This window comes from Malus sylvestris, chromosome 17 (assembly GCF_916048215.2).
Source record: "Malus sylvestris chromosome 17, drMalSylv7.2, whole genome shotgun sequence".
Taxonomy (NCBI): Eukaryota; Viridiplantae; Streptophyta; class Magnoliopsida; order Rosales; family Rosaceae; genus Malus; species Malus sylvestris.
In genome coordinates this window covers 30,898,709-30,918,647 of record NC_062276.1, presented here as the reverse complement: position 1 = coordinate 30,918,647, position 19,939 = coordinate 30,898,709, and the positions used below count along the sequence as shown (strand labels likewise).

At 39.8% G+C, this 19,939-nt stretch overlaps 1 pseudogene; it reads right to left on the bottom strand.

Annotated features, from left to right (window-relative positions):
* Positions 1 to 1,867: 1,867 nt before the first annotated feature.
* On the bottom strand, positions 1,868 to 15,442 carry LOC126611964 (putative F-box/kelch-repeat protein At1g12870; annotated as a pseudogene).
* Positions 15,443 to 19,939: the final 4,497 nt, after the last annotated feature.

Sequence of the window (19,939 nt, the reverse complement as noted above, 5' to 3'; positions counted from 1 at the left end):
ATAAATTGCAGTTTAAATCCAAGATGTGTATTTTCTTAGTCTATGCAATGGGGTATAACGGCATTATCTGTTATGATCAACAGTCCAAGAAGTGTATTATATCAAGGCATGTAATTTTTGAAGAATCCATTTTTCCTTCAAAGTTAAGGTCAACTCACAGTGATGATATTTTTGTTAAGTCCACTGATAACACTAATTCTGTGATTCTGCCATTTCCTATTCCCCTAAGTACTATAAGGAATCAATCTGAGCATGGTCAGTCACCAGTTCTTCATCATGTTGGGACATCAGGATCTGTTAGTACTTCTCCACAACATCAAAGCCATGCATCTTCATCAGCATCAACACTTGGTACTTCTAACTCTTCAGCTAGTGATACACCACATCAACCTTCTTTGCTTCCTGTCCTCGATCCTACTCAACTACAGGTAATATTTCCTCTTTCTGACAGCTCATCTCATATTGGTTCCCCTGTCTTACCTGTCCAACAACCACCACATCATGGGATTTAAACCAGATTACAAATAGGAGCTATCTCCATAAAGAATTATGCAGCTTATCTTACAGAGATACCTGAGTTAAGTTCATTACAAATTCTGGACTTAGGTTCTGATCATTCTATTTTTGGTCCAACTGCAGGTGCATCCTTTGCTGGTTTTTCGTTCCTAGCAGATATATCAGAAATAGAGGAACCTAAGAATTTTAGGATAGCATCTTGTAAATCTGAGTGGCAAAAAGCTATGCAAGAAGAGTATGATGCTTTAAAGGCTCAAGGTTCTTGCATTCTAGTTCCTTCGCCATCTAACAGAACCATTGTAGGCAGTAAATGGGTCTATAAAATCAAGAAAAATCCAGATGGGTCAATATCAAGGTATAAAGCTCGGTTAGTTACTCAGGGTTACACTCAAGAATAAGGGCTGGATTACTCAGAAACCTTCAGTCCAGTGGTACGACACACCACTGTACGACTTATTCTTGCCTTAGCTGCACAATATGGCTTAACTCAAATCCTGTGTTTCACTCTAAGATCAAACATCTTGATACCGATTATCACTTTGTTCGAGAAAAAGTTCAACGAGGTGATTTGATTGTCCAGTATATACCTACTGCAGATCAGGTGGCCGATGTGTTCACAAAAGGATTGCATAGTCCTGTATTTGTCAAGCACTGCTGCAAGCTTGCACTTGCTGTTTTTGCTCAGTTTTCGGCTGGTTAATTCAAACTTCACTTGGTTGTTCAGTTTGAGGGGGGGAGTAATAACCAATATAACAGAATGCCACATGGCATTATCTAGTTGATCCAATGGTAGTTAAGGTAGAAGGGTAACGTTGTAATTAGCCTTTGTGGCTATATAAGAAGTGGTAGTGTGTTCAGTTTCTGTGTGATCATTTTGTAATATTTCTAAAACTTCTAATACACATCTCTCTCTTTCTCTTCCGTTCTCTGCCTTTTCTAATATCATTAGTTCAGTCATCCATTGTTGTTCACGTTAATAGTTATAACTCTAAAGAAAATAGTTATCATACAGTTTCAAATAAAATAACATTACAAAATTTAGAAGACACATAAACAAAATGCAGCCCATGATAAACAAAACAAAAGTACAAAGGCCACAAAGCAAAGATTCGAACTCAAGCTTTATATCAAGCATTCAAATTAAATAGGAGACAATGGAACGTTGTCCTCAACTTACTTGATTAGAACAATACTTTCCACAAAAGTAAGAACTTCGAAATCTATGACCTCATTGATAGTAGGAGGAATATGAAGATACTTAAGATTTCAGGTACTACAATTATAAGAGGTGACTCTTCCATCAGAGGCAAGCATAAGAAGCTCGTCACTTTTTCAAAATGTTAATGGCTGCTTAATGCCTTGTAAGGGTCAAACGATTAGGAGTTTTTGTCCATAAACTCTTAACTCCGTCATAGTCGTCCATTACCCATATTTCACATAATTGAGAATCCTCACTTTGATCGAAATGAGAGCAAAAAGAAGCAAGAGACTCATTACGAAGACAAATATAACCAAAACTAAACCCGGATTCTTTCCTAGAAGGGAACTGTATTTTATAAAATATCTCATCACCTAAATCAAATTAAAGTATGTGATGCAGTGCATGAAAGAGAAAAGAGAAATTCATTTAGCTCTCATAATTAAGTGCTAATTTATATTTTAGTAATTTGTATTTTTGTAAGTTGTGTTTTACTAGGAAGTTGTGTTAGCCTTTAATTAAGCAGTTGGCTAGGCCTTTTTAAATGCTAGAATTCTGGAGATTGAGGGGGATGTATTTGAATGAATTTATGAACAGAGCTTGGCTTTTTATCTTAGTCTCCTTCTCTAGTTGTGCTAGTGTTCGTCTAGTTGATTCTCTGCCCTTTAACATTCCCCCATCATTTGGTATCAGAGCTTTGCTACTTTCTTTGGGTCGTTTCCGCACCGTTTATGTAAAATGGTGGGACAAATAGGTAGAGGAAAACATGAGCACCATATGAGCATCGTGGAATCTAGGGATGAAAGAGACAAAGAACTTCAAGTACTTCGAAGACAAGTTGAGCAACTTAGTAAGCGAATTGAACGCCAAGAAGCTCGTATGAAGCTTGGTGGGTCAAGACGCAGTAATTCTGATCATGAGGCAAAATTGAGGTGGTTTTACAATCCACGACACCATTCGTCTCAAGGGAATAAAAATCAATTATGGAAGCTTGGGATGCCAAGATTTCAGAACTGGCTTAAGGTTGCGAGAGATTATGAGGAAGATTACAAACCAAATGACGCTGAAGGATTAGCGTTTAAGGTTGAAGCACCAATTGAAGTCAACAAGGTTTCAAACCTAGACGTAAGTCAATTTTCTTTGCCTTCTTATTTTGAAATTAGGTGTAAGGAAGATAAACTGGGCATTTCACTTGAAGAAGAAACTCAATATGGTGAAATGAAATTTGATCGTGATAAAGAACCCAAGTTTGATCAAATGGTTAGTGCTTTTGATTGGACTGTACAACCTATTTTTGATGAATATGTTGACAATGAAGAAGTGAACTTGAAGAATGTCAACCTCGACACTTTTTAGGACAAAACAATTGAATTTGTATCACTAAAGAACTCAACAAGTCTATGTCAAGAAGGGGTTTGCAAATCAGATTCTAGAAGGGATATTTTGGCCTCTACTTGTGCTTTAGATGTGGAGTCTTGTGTTGATCAAACAAGCAGCAACATACTAATGGTTTCTAGTAATATAGATGTGGTGTAAGAATTCAAAAATGGATGCTCGCCACACAACATTGCCACACATGAGCAACCTAAACTTGTGGAAGTTACTCCTACATTTGAGTTTCATGATCCGGTTTGGTATGACTTCATGGACACTAATGTAACCAAAAAAATGGGAGGGCGAAAAGAGTTATTGCAATATTTGGAAGTTGATACATCCTCAAGAAATATTTATAAACTATTACGGTTCTAGAAATAACCGCCATTTTGTTATATTATGCAAAGAAGTTGTTTGCTAGCTTGAAAAAGAAAACTAGGCATGCAAAGAAAAGTTGGTTACAACACTTTGGGTTATGGATTGATTTTCAATCAGTGAACTCGTGGGCGAGTTCTTTCTCACCTGGAGAGTCAACCTTGGCTTCTCCTGCGCCAAGTGGCATCAAAGCAGGTTTTCTGTTGCAGTTGAAGACTATGGCTGTGATTTACAATTTGTTTGAAGAGCACATTGTCGAAGAAATCAGTTTTGTCGACTGGAATTTATCACCAATTTATGATGAGTACATTGATGAAGACGAAGTCAATAATCGTTTTGTGAATGAAGTTGATGAGGATGGTAGTGAGGTAAGCAAGTTAAACTCCTCAGGTTTGTATAATTGCTTAGAAGATGATATTGTTGTTCACGTGATCAATGAGATTCTTGAAGGTAGCCTCTTGAATGTAGAGCAGCAAGTAAAGATTGTGGATGTGAAGGAAACTTCACAGTTTATGAGCGAGGTGGTAAATTCAGACTTAATTAATGCATAACTTCTACATTGGGCAAAAACTCCTTACTCTGATATTCATGATTATATGTGGGATAAATTTCTTTATCATGATGATTTGGTTAGAAGAAAGTCTTTGAAGAAGAGAAACATTGCTCACCATTGGAGTCATGTGCCATTTCGAGCTTATCCATTTGAAGAAAGAATATGGATCAAGACTTCGAACACTCGTAAATTTCTTGTGCTATTGTACCTATTATGGAAAAGTGTGAAAGGCCTTCCAAAAGATCAAGGGAAAACCAAAAGTCAACTGAAACTCGAGGACGAGTTTTTTTTCGAGAAGAGGAGTATGATGCAATGGATGACATTAAATATAGTTTTTATATTAAATTTGATTGTTTGTGCCTTTTCATCTTTCAAAGCTATGTTTTATTAGGTTTCTAGTAACTATAATCGTTAGTAATAAGTATTTATCCTACCAATGTATTGTAATCTCTCTATTTAAAGGACTCCATATGTATGTTTAGGGAGACTTGAATGAATTAAAATATATTTTGCTTTGTGCAATTGAAGTGAGTGATTTCTCCTTCCCCAATCAAGCTTTTGGCTTGGTCGTGTGAGCAAATCCACAATTAGCGACGTGAGCGAGCTCCGTTGCCCTTGGTTGAGTGAGTCCCAGGTTATCATCCCCTGTCTCCCTGAGAACCCTTAGCTTGTCCTACATCACTATGTATTCCTCGCCATCCGTTGCATACCAATAAAAAAATCCATTCATGTACACTGAACAAGACCAGGAATAAGTTTTACTTGATACATCAATCTTGATCTCTTTCTAGGAGTTAGAAGCCGTGGTGTATACTTCAGCCGTGTGAGGAAGAGCAATACGATGGTAATATGTTTGCTCATCATCTGAATACTCACAATTTTCTATAATCTTGTATTCTTTAGCTTTGAAATCATAGCCAAATCCCAATGCTTGAAAAGTCGTTTCCAATTCGAATTTTCGCTTGCGAAGGGGTAGAAGAAGGCATGAATCGGGAAGTTTCCTGAATACCCCAATTGCAGGATTGCATAAAACAGCATTTTTCCCTGTTATTACACATACAATCCCATTGCAATAACCGTGAATCAGTACAGGATGATGGTCTTCCATTGGAAACGGAATGTTTAGGTTCTCAATCATAATAAAGGTTGTGATTATTGTTTGGATTGAAACTTGATTTTTGGCCCAAAGATGGAGTCGGCCCAAAAGGAGGCCTGGAGGAATAGAAGATCAAGGCCCGGCCGAAACTTGGGAAAGCAGGAAAGGGTCTTTTCTGACTTGATACAATTCATAAGGGCCACTTGCCTACCTACCCAAGGACCAAGTGGTGTAGACTGATCAGACTGCACAGCCCATAAAGTACTTTATGGTGGCATTACATGTAATAAGGCTGATGAGTCATCACCCTCAGACCGCATTCGGGCAAAGCTGTCGCTACAGGAGCCAAACCGAGTCGTCTATAAAAGGAGGAAGAGAAGACAGGAATAAGGACACTCAATCAAACAAACAAAAGCACAAACTCTGCTCAAAAAGCCAGATTTGCCTTTCAAAACGAAGCTGTAGTCAGCCCAAGCCTTCATCCCCCGCGGGATAATCTTTTCTCCCAACCTCTGTAATAGCTCTGCTACCTTGTTCGAACTTGTTGTAGTATCGATTCACCTTTTGTATTCTCCTTTCCCCTCTCCCCCTCTAAGCTTTCAGACTTTTGACAGAACTACAAAGATAGGGACCTGCATGACGATCAGCCTTAATTGATAAGGTTTAATCTTGCCCGACCTGCTTTGCTCTGTCTTTGTCTTCTCTTTCTTTAAAGTCTAGCAATATGTTGTATATTTCCAGTTATATGCAAGTTGTTTCTAGCAAAATCACGATGACAAAGCTTTCTCAGTACTTGGATCCGATTTGAATATATCTTTAGTGTTTAAATCAGATCCAAGTCCTAAGCCCTCAGGCATGTAAATCTAATTAGTTTAAAAGTCCTTGGCCTCAAGGCATAAAAAAGAACTTTATGTGGACTTAACCCATCCACGACAATCCTTGATAAACGAGAAGTCCGAAGTTACTTGGGGCGCAAGTAATCGACCTACCTCTTGGTCTTATTTCTATTCTATCATGATTATCATAGAACGCTTAAGTATGGAATGGATTCTGATAGGAAGCCTCAAGGCCTACACCTAAGGCCCCGCAAAGGCACTTATTTGGATTCATTCTATTCTGCGGTCTAGATGGTTTGAGTATAAGAACGAACTCTAATGGGAAGCCTCAAGGCCTACACCTAAGGCCTCACAAAGGCACCTATTTGGGTTCGCTCTACCTCTCAGACTCGGATAATCAGAAATATATTAGTTATAAGACTCCGACAACCATAAAGACCAAATATAATATGCTCAAGTACTGGTTTAGTTTGACAGGAAGCCTCAAGGCCTACACCTAAGGCCCCACAAAGGCACCTGTTATATCTAACACGGTTTCTCGGGCATATGCATATTCACAACTAAAACTTGACATCCATTCGACATCTGCCATGTTGAAGATGGCAGTGGCACGCCTGAGCACTAAAATGTTAACCTTGATTGTGAGCCTCAAGGCCTACACCTAAGGCCCCACAAAGGCACCTCTCAAAGTTAACGTTGTCCTTCTCTTTCAGCCTTGCCCGAAGAGTTTTGCCCGACGAGACTTGCCCGACAAAGCCTGACAGAAAAGCAGAAGCTCGACAGCAGCCCTCAACCGGCGTCAATCTCCCAGGGGAGCTGTGTGCTCGTTGGCCAGGAAGTCATCCCCGACGGAAATTCCTGCCACGAACATAGTTTTGGCACGTCCGGTGGGATTTCTAATCAGAAGATAAAGAAACAGATATGCCAGAAGACTTACAGACCACGTTATTTCAAATGCTGCAATGATTGGAGAAAGCCTCCACAGGCTCTAGAGGTGATATAGATGTGGTTCCTCCCAAAGGCAAAAGACGTAGAAACAGCCAGCCAGACGAGATGGTCATAATCAACCCTGCATTTCCCTTCTCAGAGGCCCCTATAAATATGCTCAAAATGACATGGGCGGAGAAAGGAAAAGGGAAGATTACAAGGGAAGAAGAAGAAAGACTGGCCGAAAAACCTACAGAGGGAATAATCAAACGGCTCGACTATCCAAAGGCTGCCATAATCAAGGGGATGGTTATGTGTAGTAAATGCCAGTGTGAATGTGAGCTCGAGGTTCCCTCGGCTGGAGTCCTCATTGATCACGAGTTAATCAGGAGGAAGGAAGAAGATACAAGAAGAGAAGCCCGCGAAAGAAGTAAGCAGGCAACAAAGAAGGATACTTCCCGAAGTGTTTTTCAACGCTTAGGAGGTGATTCCCAGCCCAAGGCTTTGTCAGAAGTGTTTCGAAACCATGAAGCTTCTGACGAGGCAGAAAAAATGGAGACCAAAGTCCAGAAAGGTGCAGATCATCAAGAGAATTGATGGGATAGCTAATCCCGGCAGAAAAGGGAATCCTGCCCACCTCGGGCGAAAATGGTATGTAGTCGGGAAGAACGGACAGCCTACCAAACCGATGGGAGCTTCTATGATCAGGAGGGTTCAAAGGCAGCACAAGGCCTACATGAACTCTTTGAAGACCCCCACTACCTCCGAAGCTTCAAAAAATCAAAAGTTGGAAAGAGCAACATCTGGAGGTAGTAGCCAGCCCCGTTGGCGAAGTAAGCAGGAGGTAGAGAAAGCCAATAGCAAAGCAGAAGGGGTGGGGGATCATGTGCCGCAGAGCCAACATCCTAGGAAGTATAGGATCTTGAGAAGAGCTCAAGAAGGTCTGATCATGGTACCAACTCCTAGGTGGAAGCCGGAACCTATTCACATGGGGACTGTTGCAAGACCACTTTCTCTGCCATTGGTGGATCCCTTTGGTGAAGTCCCAAAACAAACGTTGTACGAGGCCATGGATCAACCACAACAGGAAGGGATACCAGAACCACTACTTCCAACCGATGCGATAGCCTGGTTAGATGAATTCATGGACCAAATTGGGAGCAAGAAGGAGGATGTACTCGAGCCCAGTAATTTCCACATCAACATGGCGTATGTATTATCCGCCACGTTTGGTGCCAGACCTGATCAGCCTGCTACTATGAAGGGTGATTACTTAACAACGGAGCCAATGATGGCACAAGTCAATGTGGAGATAGCAGAAGAAGAAGACTCGGGCAAGGCTGAGCCCTCAGAAGCATCCAAAGGTGGTCCTATGAGGATTTACACAGACGAGATGGTGTTCAGTCGCCCGAGTATTTCGTTGGCCAACCATCTGAAGCCTATATATGTTTCAGCTCACTTGGAAGGTGTGCCATTCAAAAGAATTTTAATTGATGGAGGAGCAGCTGTTAACGTGTTACCGGCCAAGCAGATAAGGAAGATGGGGAGAGGTACGGAAGATCTTATTCCCACGGACCTTACGGTTTCTAGCTTCTCAGGTGCTATCACTAAGACGCATGGGATATTACCTTTGGAGGTGGACTTAGGGTCCAAAAAGATAATGCTGGCATTCTTTGTGGTGGACTGCACCTCCACCTACGGAGCCTTACTCGGAAGAGATTGGATCCACCAAAGTTTAGCCATACCTTCCACTCTTCATCAACAAGTGGCTATATATCATGAGGCAGGTACTGAAGGACCAGGTTTTTGGGAGATAGTAGAGGCCGAATCACGGCTATTTCTCCCCACAGCCAATGTGGCGGAAACAAGTTTCTACAACCCCAATGTAGGAATCTTGAAGTGTTCAGGAGCTGACGAGAACGGCCGCCCTACCAAGGTGACGGCCCAAAAGCTTCTGGAACAAGGAATGCTCCTTACTAAGGAGGAGTGGGATAGACTCTGTCTCATACCAAATTCCCTACACCATCAATGACTGAACAAAAGAAGAAAGATCAGGTCATGGCAGTCAGATCCCTGATTAAAAGACTGTTGGTATATGGGAAGGGAAGAAGACAAGAAAGGGAGCAGGAAGAGCAAGAATGGCAGGAAGAAGCTTCAACCAGCCAGCATGGAAATGTAGAGGAATCTTGCAGTGAAGAACTGGATAGGGCCATTCAAATGGCCGAGTGCATATATGATCTAGATGGGCCAGACGACTTGCCCGAGAGCCCAGAGTTGGTCGAATTTTTATGTGCAGAACCTGATAAGCCATCACCCGAAGTTCAGGATCCTTTGGAAGTTATTGATCTAGGCACGAAGGAGGATCCAAGACCAATACAGATCAGTGGTTTGTTAGGGGTTAATGATCGGGCAAAAATTATTTGTCTTTTGCAAGAATTCAAAGACTGTTTTGCTTGGCATTATACCGAGATGCCAGGGTTAGATCCAACCTTGGTGGAACATAGAATGCCCATCAAGGAAGGATATAAACCGGTCAAGCAAGCACCATGGAGGATGTCAAAGGAGATAGAAGAAAAGGTCAAAGAAGAGATTGAGAGGCTAGTGAAAGCTGGTTTTATCAGACCAGCCAAATATGTGGAGTGGTTGGCCAACATTGTACCCGTTTTAAAAGCTGTAACAAAAGCAGTACGATGTTGTGTCGATTACAGAAATATTAATGGCGCTACACCAAAGGATGAGTACCCCATGCCCATGGCTGATTTATTCATAGATGCAGTAGCAAAGCATAAAGTTTTATCTTTTATGGATGGAAATGTCGGATATAATCAGATAAAGATGGCTCCAGATGATATTCATAAAACAGCTTTCAGGTGTCCTGGTCATGTGGGGGCATATGAGTATCTGGTCATGCCATTCGGGCTCAAGAATGCTGGCGCAACATATCAAAGGGCAATGAATGCCATTTTTCATGATCTCATTGGCTAGAGCATGGAGGTATATATCGACGACATCGTGGTGAAATCTAAAATAGAAGAGCAGCATCTAGTAGATCTCAGGCAAGCATTGATAAGGATGCGGATCCACAAATTGAAGATGAATCCAAAGAAGTGCGCATTTGGAGTAAGAGCGGGCAACTTCTTGGGATTCTTGGTGCATCAGAGAGGTGTGGAAGTGGACAAGAACAAGTCTCGGGCGATATTGGAGTCACCTCCACCCACCAACAAAGTGCAGCTTTAAAGGCTACTAGGCAAGATCAACTTCTTGAGGAGATTCATTGCCAATTTAGCGGGCAAAATCCAGCCGCTAACTCCTCTACTAAGATTGAAAGATAAAGAGAATTTCGAGTGGGGGCCGACCCACCAGCAGGCATTTGACAGCATCAAGGCCTACCTAACTTCTCCACCAGTGCTGGTACCACCTCAAAGGGGAAAGCCCTTGAAGCTGTATATTTCTGCTTCGGAAAAATCAATTGGGAGTTTGCTAGCCCAAAATAATGAAGGTGGAAAGGAGCAGGCCGTATACTACCTCAGCAGAATTTTGACCGAGGTAGAAACAAGATATTCTCCGGTGGAGAGATTGTGTTTGGCTCTATATTTTACTGTCAGCAAGCTAAGGCATTATATGTTACCTTGTCACGTGCACATCATTGCCAAAACAGATGTGATAAAGTACATGTTGTCAAAACCTATGCTAGTAGGAAGGATTGGGAAGTGGATTCTAGCACTGTCAGAATTCAGCTTTCAATATGTACCCCAAATGGCAGTCAAAGGCCAGGCAATTGCTGACTTCTTGACCGAGCATCAGGAACCTCAAAGTGAGGTAATCAATATCCCGGGAAGTTTGGAGGTTACTAGCGTTTGGATCCCACCAAGAAGTGATGTTTCGGGCAAAGAAGATTGGATCCAGCAAGAGATAATAAGAGTAACGGGCCTCTGGATTACTCCTTGGAAGCTGTATTTCGATGGATCCCACACTCAGAAGGCTGTAGGGGCTGGGATTGTGATTATAAATCCTCAAGGGGTTTATCATTATTACTCATTCCTGCTCGATTACCAAGAAAATACTAATAATCGGGCAGAGTATGAGGCATTGATTATTGGTCTAGAAATCCTGTTGGATTTGGGGGCAGCAAAAGTAGAAGTCTTTGGTGATTCAGAGTTGGTAATAAACCAGCTAAATGGCGAGTTCAAGTGCAGACATATCACTATGGCGGGGTACTATATGGCAGCAACACAATTGTTGAGTTTCTGGGAGTCTGAGATATCAGTCAATCATATTCCTAGGGGGTCTAACTTAGCAGCCAATGAAATGGCGCAACTAGCCTCAGGAGTGCCAATACAGGAAAGAAAGTATGGAATAGATGTCGAGATCCAAACAAGAAACCTTTCTTCCATCTTAGACAGGGGATTTAGTTTGGATGTAATGGTTCTAGAAACCAATATGGAAGATTGGAGGGTACCCATCATTCATCATTTGAAGGATCCTTCTTCACCTACAAGTAAGAAGAATAGGCAGCAAGCAACCAAATATGTCTTATGGGCGAATAACCTGCTGAGAAAAACCCCAGATGGATTACTGTTAAAATGCTTAGGCCAGGAAGAATCCATGAGAGTGATGGCCGAAGTACATGAGGGAATATGTGGAGCACATCAAGTAGGGACAAAGATGAGATGGCTACTCAGAAGGTACGGTTATTTCTGGCCCGACATGGAAAAAGACTGCAAATCTTATGCCCGCGGTTGTGAAGAATGTCAGAGGCATGGACCTCTCTAGCACGTGCCTTCAGTGCCTTTGAATCCAGTGGTCAAGCCTTGGCCGTTCCGAGGATGGGCGATGGACTTCATCGGGCAAATTTATCCAGCTTCTAGTAAAGGGCATACTTTTATAATTGTAGCAACGGATTACTTCACCAAGTGGGTGGAAGCATCAGCAGTAAAATCCATAACTTCCGCCGTAGTCAAGAATTTTATCGAGACCAAGATCCTGCACAGATATGGGGTGCCCGAGACTATAGTGACGGACCGTGGGCCATCTTTTATTTCAAAAGAAGTCAAGGAGTTTGCAAGCAAGTACAAGATAAAGATGATCCAATCCAGTCCGTACTACCCTCAGTCAAATGGGCAGGCTGAAGCTAGTAACAAGATCCTGGTCAACATTATTAAAAGAATGGTGATGGATAGTCCAGAAAAGTGGCACGAGATGCTGGGGAATACGTTGTGGGCATACAGGACTTCTAAAAGAGCAGGAACAGGCACAACTCCTTATGCCTTGATGTTCGGGCAAGATGCAGTGCTCCCCATGGAGATTAATGTTAGTTCCGTAATAATTCAGAACCAATTTGGGTTACATAGTGCGGAATATATCGAAGCCATGTGTCAAGGTATTGAAAACCTGGATGCAGCCCGAATTGAAGCCTTGAACCAGATTCAAGAAGGAAAGATAGCTGTTGCCCGAGCTTATAACAAGAAGGTGAAGGTAAAGTCTTTCAAAGAAGGAGATTTAGTATGGAAAACAGTCCTCCCGTTAGGAGCTCAGCTTCGGGGTTTTGGAAAGTGGAGCCCGACGTGGGAAGGTCCTTTCATTATTAGTCGAGTCTTGAATAAGGGAGGATACTACCTAGCGGACCTCGAAGGAAATGGGCAGAAACATCCCATTAATGTTAGATTCTTAAAAAAATATTGTCCTACATTATGGGATGTTAGGGATTGTTACATTGAAGAGGGGGCAGAGTGAAACAGGCTTCGGGAGTCTCATGTGCAGTGTTTTTGTTCATCAAACATTCAAAGAAGGCAGAAAGACAGAAATTGCTAAAATAGTATTTATTTCATGTCGACAAATTGATGAAATTTACAGAGTTCCAATCCTATGTGTTACATTTGATTCTCTCTGAGTATGGTGGTGTCTTCAGCTGGTTTCCCGATGTCTTCATGGATGGAACCCAATCGGGTGATCGGGTTGTGCGGCCAACATGGGCCTGGTAGAGGATCCTCCGACAGGGCTGTCACCATATGTGATGGTGAAGCCCGATTTATCGCCGCAGCTTGCGGGAAGACAAACCATCAAGAGGAAGCCGCCTGACCAAGGGTGTTGGAGATAGAGGGGCGGTTGACCAAGGGTGTTGGAGATAGCAGTCATCAGGTGAAACCTCATTTTCTCGCGAAAGGGGAGTTTTAGGAAACTCCACTCAAAACCTGAGGAACCCATTTCTCAGTTTCTAAGAGGAGACAAGCTCAAGATGGATGGAAGTTGAAGGCTAGAGCCAAAGGGGATTTGGTAGTTTGATAGGAGAAGTCCCGAGCTAGATTTTATAGGGCCCAAAAGACAGTTCAAGGGTCGTGAGAAGAGCAAGGGGCACCGGAAGCACAAATTCCCAAGGACGGATATGCATGCATGCAGGTATTCAATCAATGTCGACGGCTGGGATTCCAACCTTCACATTAATTGAAGGGGGCACTGTTTGGATTGAAACTTGATTTTTGGCCCAAAGATGGAGTCGGCCCAAAAGGAGGCCTGGAGGAATAGAAGATCAAGGCTCGGCCGAAACTTGGGAAAGCAGGAAAGGGCCTTTTCTGACTTGATACAATTCATAAGGGCCACTTGCCTACCTACCCAAGGACCAAGTGGTGTAGACTGATCAGACTGCACAGCCCATAAAGTACTTTATGGTGGCATTACATGTAATAAGGCTGATGAGTCATCACCCTCAGACCGCATTCGGGCAAAGCTGTCGCTACAGGAGCCAAACCGAGTCGTCTATAAAAGGAGGAAGAGAAGACAGGAATAAGGACACTCAATCAAACAAACAAAAGCACAAACTCTGCTCAAAAAGCTAGATTTGCCTTTCAAAACGAAGCTGTAGTCAGCCCAAGCCTTCATCCCCCGCGAGATAATCTTTTCTCCAAACCTCTGTAATAGCTCTGCTACCTTGTTCGAACTTGTTATAGTATCGATTCACCTTTTGTATTCTCCTTTCCCCTCTCCCCCTCTAAGCTTTCAGACCTTTGACAGAACTACAAAGATAGGGACCTGCAAGACGATCAGCCTTAATTGATAAGGTTTAATCTTGCCCGACCTGCTTTGCTCTGTCTTTGTCTTCTCTTTCTTTAAAGTCTAGCAATATGTTGTATATTTCCAGTTATATGCAAGTTGTTTCTAGCAAAATCACGATGACAAAGCTTTCTCAGTACTTGGATCCGATTTGAATATATCTTCAGTGTTTAAATCAGATCCAAGTCCTAAGCCCTCAGGCATGTAAATCTAATTAGTTTAAAAGTCCTTGGCCTCAAGGCATAAAAAAGAACTTTATGTGGACTTAACCCATCCACGACAATCCTTGATAAACGAGAAGTCCGAAGTTACTTGGGGCGCAAGTAATCGACCTACCTCTTGGTCTTATTTCTATTCTATCATGATTATCATAGAACGCTTAAGTATGGAATGGATTCTGATAGGAAGCCTCAAGGCCTACACCTAAGGCCCCACAAAGGCACTTATTTGGATTCATTCTATTCTGCGGTCTAGATGGTTTGAGTATAAGAACGAACTCTAATGGGAAGCCTCAAGGCCTACACCTAAGGCCTCACAAAGGCACCTATTTGGGTTCGCTCTACCTCTCAGACTCGGATAATCAGAAATATAATAGTTATAAGACTCCGACAACCATAAAGACCAAATATAATATGCTCAAGTACTGGTTTAGTTTGACAGGAAGCCTCAAGGCCTACACCTAAGGCCCCACAAAGGCACCTGTTATATCTAACACGGTTTCTCGGGCATATGCATATTCACAACTAAAACTTGATATCCATTTGACATCTACCATGCTGAAGATGGCAGTGGCACGCCTGAGCACTAAAATGTTAACCTTGATTGTGAGCCTCAAGGCCTACACCTAAGGCCCCACAAAGGCACCTCTCAAAGTTAACGCTGTCCTTCTCTTTCAGCCTTGCCCGAAGAGTCTTGCCCGACGAGACTTGCCCAACAAAGCCCGACAGGAAAGCAGAAGCCCGACAGCAGCCCTCAACCGACGCCAATCTCCCAGGGGAGCTGTGTACTCGTTGGCCAGGAAGTCATCCCCGACGGAAATTCCTACCACAAACAATTATTACTATAAATGGAAAGATTAATTATGGACCATAAAATTTCATATTTCCAACTCTCTTCCGGGAAAATGTGAGCCTGAAAACGGTTGAGAAGAATACAAGTGGAGGATGAGAGTTTGTTGTCCACGGAATTGTTGAGGTGTTTGGCCACAATACTTGGACTATTGATGAGAGTGCACCAAGACTTGTGTATGCATTTGAATCCATCAGAGACTTAGGTTGCAACCTAGACAAGATTTCGACCACCCTATCTTCAAGAGTTTCATTTTCACGCACCAGGAACATTTTGGTAGTTTTGTTCCACGGAAATTCTTCACATGTATATATACACAGGAAAGAACACCACCAATTTGAGTGACAAACTAAATCAAACTCGAAGTCCCTAAGGCTTGGTAGATCGATGTTCAATTACTAAACATATTACCACTTAAGATGCCAAAATCCAACAGTACTAAGTAAACTTGGAGTTCCACAGCCACAACATATATAGCTATCAAAGAAACCAGGGGCGATCCAAAGTTCATGTTTTTGAGTTTTCTAAAGAAAACAGGGCTGATGCAGTCAGTTTCGAGATTTATGGAGGATCATACATTAATTTTGCTATTTTTAATTTTTTTATTGATACATTAAATTAACTAAGAAAGAAAAATTCAAATGATATCTTTATATCGTTCCAATTTTGTCGAATGTCCTTGAAGGGACCATCATATCGTATATGGGCCAGCGTGTAATATCACATTATTTTTATTAACTAAGAAAAGAAAATTCACATATTCATGCACGAGTTTTAACTAATTAAGTCAATTTTTTCATTAAAAATGCAATCACATAACCGCTTTTCATCTAATCTTACCCTAATTTTTATTTACTGCATGAAAAATTTAAAATTTAAACCTTTTCTCAGTTCAGCACTTTTCTTTCCAAAACACTCTCAAAGACCAACACCACCTCGTCAACACCCTAACGCAGCCTCCCATGCACCCCAATTTTTTAACTTCATTATAGACCAACATGTTTTTATCTCTTTCTGTACTATTCAACAGAAACTAACATGTTGGTTTTGAATAACAACCGTTTTTTGCTTTTGACACAGTTAAAAAAAAAATTGAAAATATAACTTTAGCCCTTAAAACTTAATTTTCTCTACATAAAATTTGATATAGATTTTTTACTTGAATAAAACCCATTGACTAGATTCCACATCAACAAATTCATTAATTATGTTTGACTTCACACATTTAAATTTTCCGAATGCCTAAAATACCCTTATTTGAATTATTTTTTTATTGATAAACCCTATTTGGATGTTTGATGTACATAATTAATGTCATGCAGATTATAAGGAAGAATTAATGATTTTACAAAAAAAAAAAAAAAAAAAAAACCACTAACATTATAAATTCATTGCCTAATATATAATAACATAAAACATGTCTAATATATGTTATTACACATGCTTAATTAAGTCAATAAATTTATATTTTACATATTAATGTAGATAAATTATTTCACATACACATACATACATATATACATACATACATACATACATACATACATACATATAAATGCCTGATATATGTAAAATTCATGTAAAATAATTGACCTACAAAAAATAAAAACATTTGATTCAAATAGTGCACCTACTATTAAAATTTTAAAATGTTAGATTGCTTAAAAAAAAATTTACCCAAGATATGTAAAATACATGAAAAATAATTTACCTACATAATAACAAACCCAATATGTGACAACCCGTCCCAAATTTTACATTTTTATTAATTTTAAAAGCATGATTTTACGAAAATGCCCTTAGAGGCAGGGGTATTGACTTTCGTTGATCAACGTATAGCGAAGTGTATGAATTAATCCATTAGCATTTTCGAGAAGTACTTTTATTTTTGGTTACTATTTATATATATATATATATATATATTTATATATGTATATATTGAGAAGTATTATTATTTTATTAATTGTTGTTAGAATTAGGGGAAAAGGGAGATGAAGGCGTCAAGGGGAGAGGAAGGAAAAGAAGAGAAAAAGAACTGGGCAGAGCTACCCAATCGGAACAGGAGAGAGAGACGAGTTGGGCCAACCAGAAGGAAGAGAGAAGTGAGGGACCAATGGGAGAGGAGAGAAGGAAGAGAAAGGAAAGGAGGAGAGAAGGAGAGGAACCCGACGGGTTCCCCTTGACCCGGTTATGACTCGCACCACTGCTAGCAATTTCGACGGGTTTTCCATCCAATTTTCAGTGTTTTACGACCTCCCACCACCTGTAAATATCATCACACATTCCCTCCTTAGTTCACCACCCAAAAATTCGAAGTAAATGAAGCTATTTCACGAGGTATGGCGGCAATGGTACCGTGGAGCTTTTGGCGACAATCCACTCGTTTTTGAATGAAATACATTCGATATTCACCACCAAAATACTCCTTTAGAGACCAGGAACAAAGCCCAAACAAGTTTGGAGGCGTTGGAGTTGCTATGGAGTCGAATTGAGGACACCCAAATTCTAGGGTTCCGACGGGTTTTGATGAAATTGGAGCCTTTCCAGGACAAATTGGCCTTGGTCACATGTATGAAAGTTGTTCTACTCATTGAGATCTTCAAATCTGCAAATTTTGGTAATTTTTAGAAATAGTTGATTTTTCCAGCAAGCCGAGGTGGCCAATTGCCACCCACGGCGACGCGTTGCCAGAGGACCGCCAATGCTATTTTAGGCTATATTTGATGCCTTGCATTCAATTTTGAGAATTTAATGACATAGATTTATCATTAGAACCAAAATTCTCTAAGATACGTTAATAGGCCATTATATGAATCGACGAACCGACCGTTGGATCGTCATCAAACTATAATAGGTTATTATTCATAATATTTGAGGAATATAGGAACTAACAGATTGGGATCTGACGTACGGATCTTCTCGAATTGGATTTGTAAGTTCATAAAATAAAATGTTAACTGCCACTTGGTTTTGGCAATTGGTGGAGATCTGACTGTTGGATCATTCTGGCACTTTAGTTTGGTATTCTAGAAGCATAATGTGGATCCTTGGAAGTTATGGATCAAAGATCTGATCTATAGATCTTCCGGGCCAAATTATGTAGACTCATATGCGATGTAAGTTATGTATTGTATCAACGAGAATTTTGAGATATGGTTTGATAATTGGTCACAGGCGCCGATCGTTTGTGACACCTCGATGTTTATGCTAGGAAGTTGTAGCGCAGACTCCAGGAGAGTGGATCTTTCCTTGCTTATCATATTTTTCATGATTGATAATTCTATAAATGCTTTTAAATAAAATTGAGAAATCTATGCCATGATATATATATATATATGTTATAAAATACTATGAGATGGTTGAGTTTAGATTTCATCGTGATATATCCATATGTGTATCACTATAAATGATTAATGTGAACTACGAATAGCTTGATCCCTGTTTAAGGTACGTAGGCAGTCTAATGAGACGTTAGATGCAGCTATATAAGAAATGAGGTTATATAATCGAGACAATAGCCTTGTTTAAGGAATTGAGCAATGTGACGTAGGCAGTCTAACGAGACGTTAGATGTAGCTATATAAGAAATGAGGTTATATAATCGAGACAATAGCTTTGTTTAAGGAATTGAGCAATGTGAGGGATATTGGTGAAAATGTGCATTTTAACTTTATGTTTTGGTGATTGATAGTTAATACACTATATTATATAATTGGAAATACTATGAAATGTTTTTATTTTAGATTTTCATCATGGCATATCCATACGTATATTCCTTGCTCAAAATTATTGTGAACGCTCTGAAGTGCAAAGGTGAACGCATGACACACAAGTAAGTTCAGGTACGTTTAGGTACGTTCAAGTAAGTATATGGTATTAGTTGAATTGATGGGGTTATGATATGACTACATTTATGTTTAAAGCAACTCTAACACTATCGTACAGGTTGCAATAGCAGGCAACTCCGGCATTGTCGTACATGTTGCTTATGTGTCGTACTTGTTGTATTAGATGTATTTAAAGCTCATAAAACTGCACCTAGCGTGATTGTGATTTAGCCAAAGATATGGCACGGGCCTACATTTAAATGATTGTGATTAGATGCATTTAAAGCTCATAAAATACCTACATAACAAAAGAATGCTATTTGATTCAAAATTAATTTACTTACAAAATAAAGCAAGGTTATTTGATTCGAAGTTAATTTACCTATTATTTGTACATATCTTATAATAATAAAATGTGTCAAATATATGTAATAATATATGAACAGTAAGTTACCTACAAAAATAAAAAATGTTAGTTGATTCATTATTAATTTACCTACAAAATATATATTATTTGCTAATCATAAATTTACATATATAGGTAAGACATATAGTAGTACATATTTGTAAATTATATATATATTGAACTTATAGTAGTACTATATTCTTTTGACATATGTGTGTCTATATATATATATATATGTATGTATGTATGTATGTATGTATGTATGTATGTATGTATGTATGTATATTAGGGGTAATAGTATATGCAATAATTATATATATATATATATATATATATATATATGTATGTATGTATGTATGTATGTATGTATGTTAGGCGTAATAGTATATGCAATAATTATTTGTTCATTATAATTAAGGTGAGTAATAACATTTATTGATTTGATTTGAATATTGTGGCACAAGTTGTAAATATTTTGTAATAATAGGTCAATTACTTTTTTACTTGGTAATCTTTTTCAAATTTGGGTTTTATTTGGATATTTAGAATTAGGTGGGTTTTTATCTAGGGAATAAGAGTTGCAAGAGTCTATATCTAAAGAACCCTTAGAAAAATAATAATAACTTAAGTGGTTGGACAAACTTAGATGAGAAGTGGTGTTTATATAGAGAAATTCACAACAAACTAATATACATGAAACTGGTCATCTGGACGGG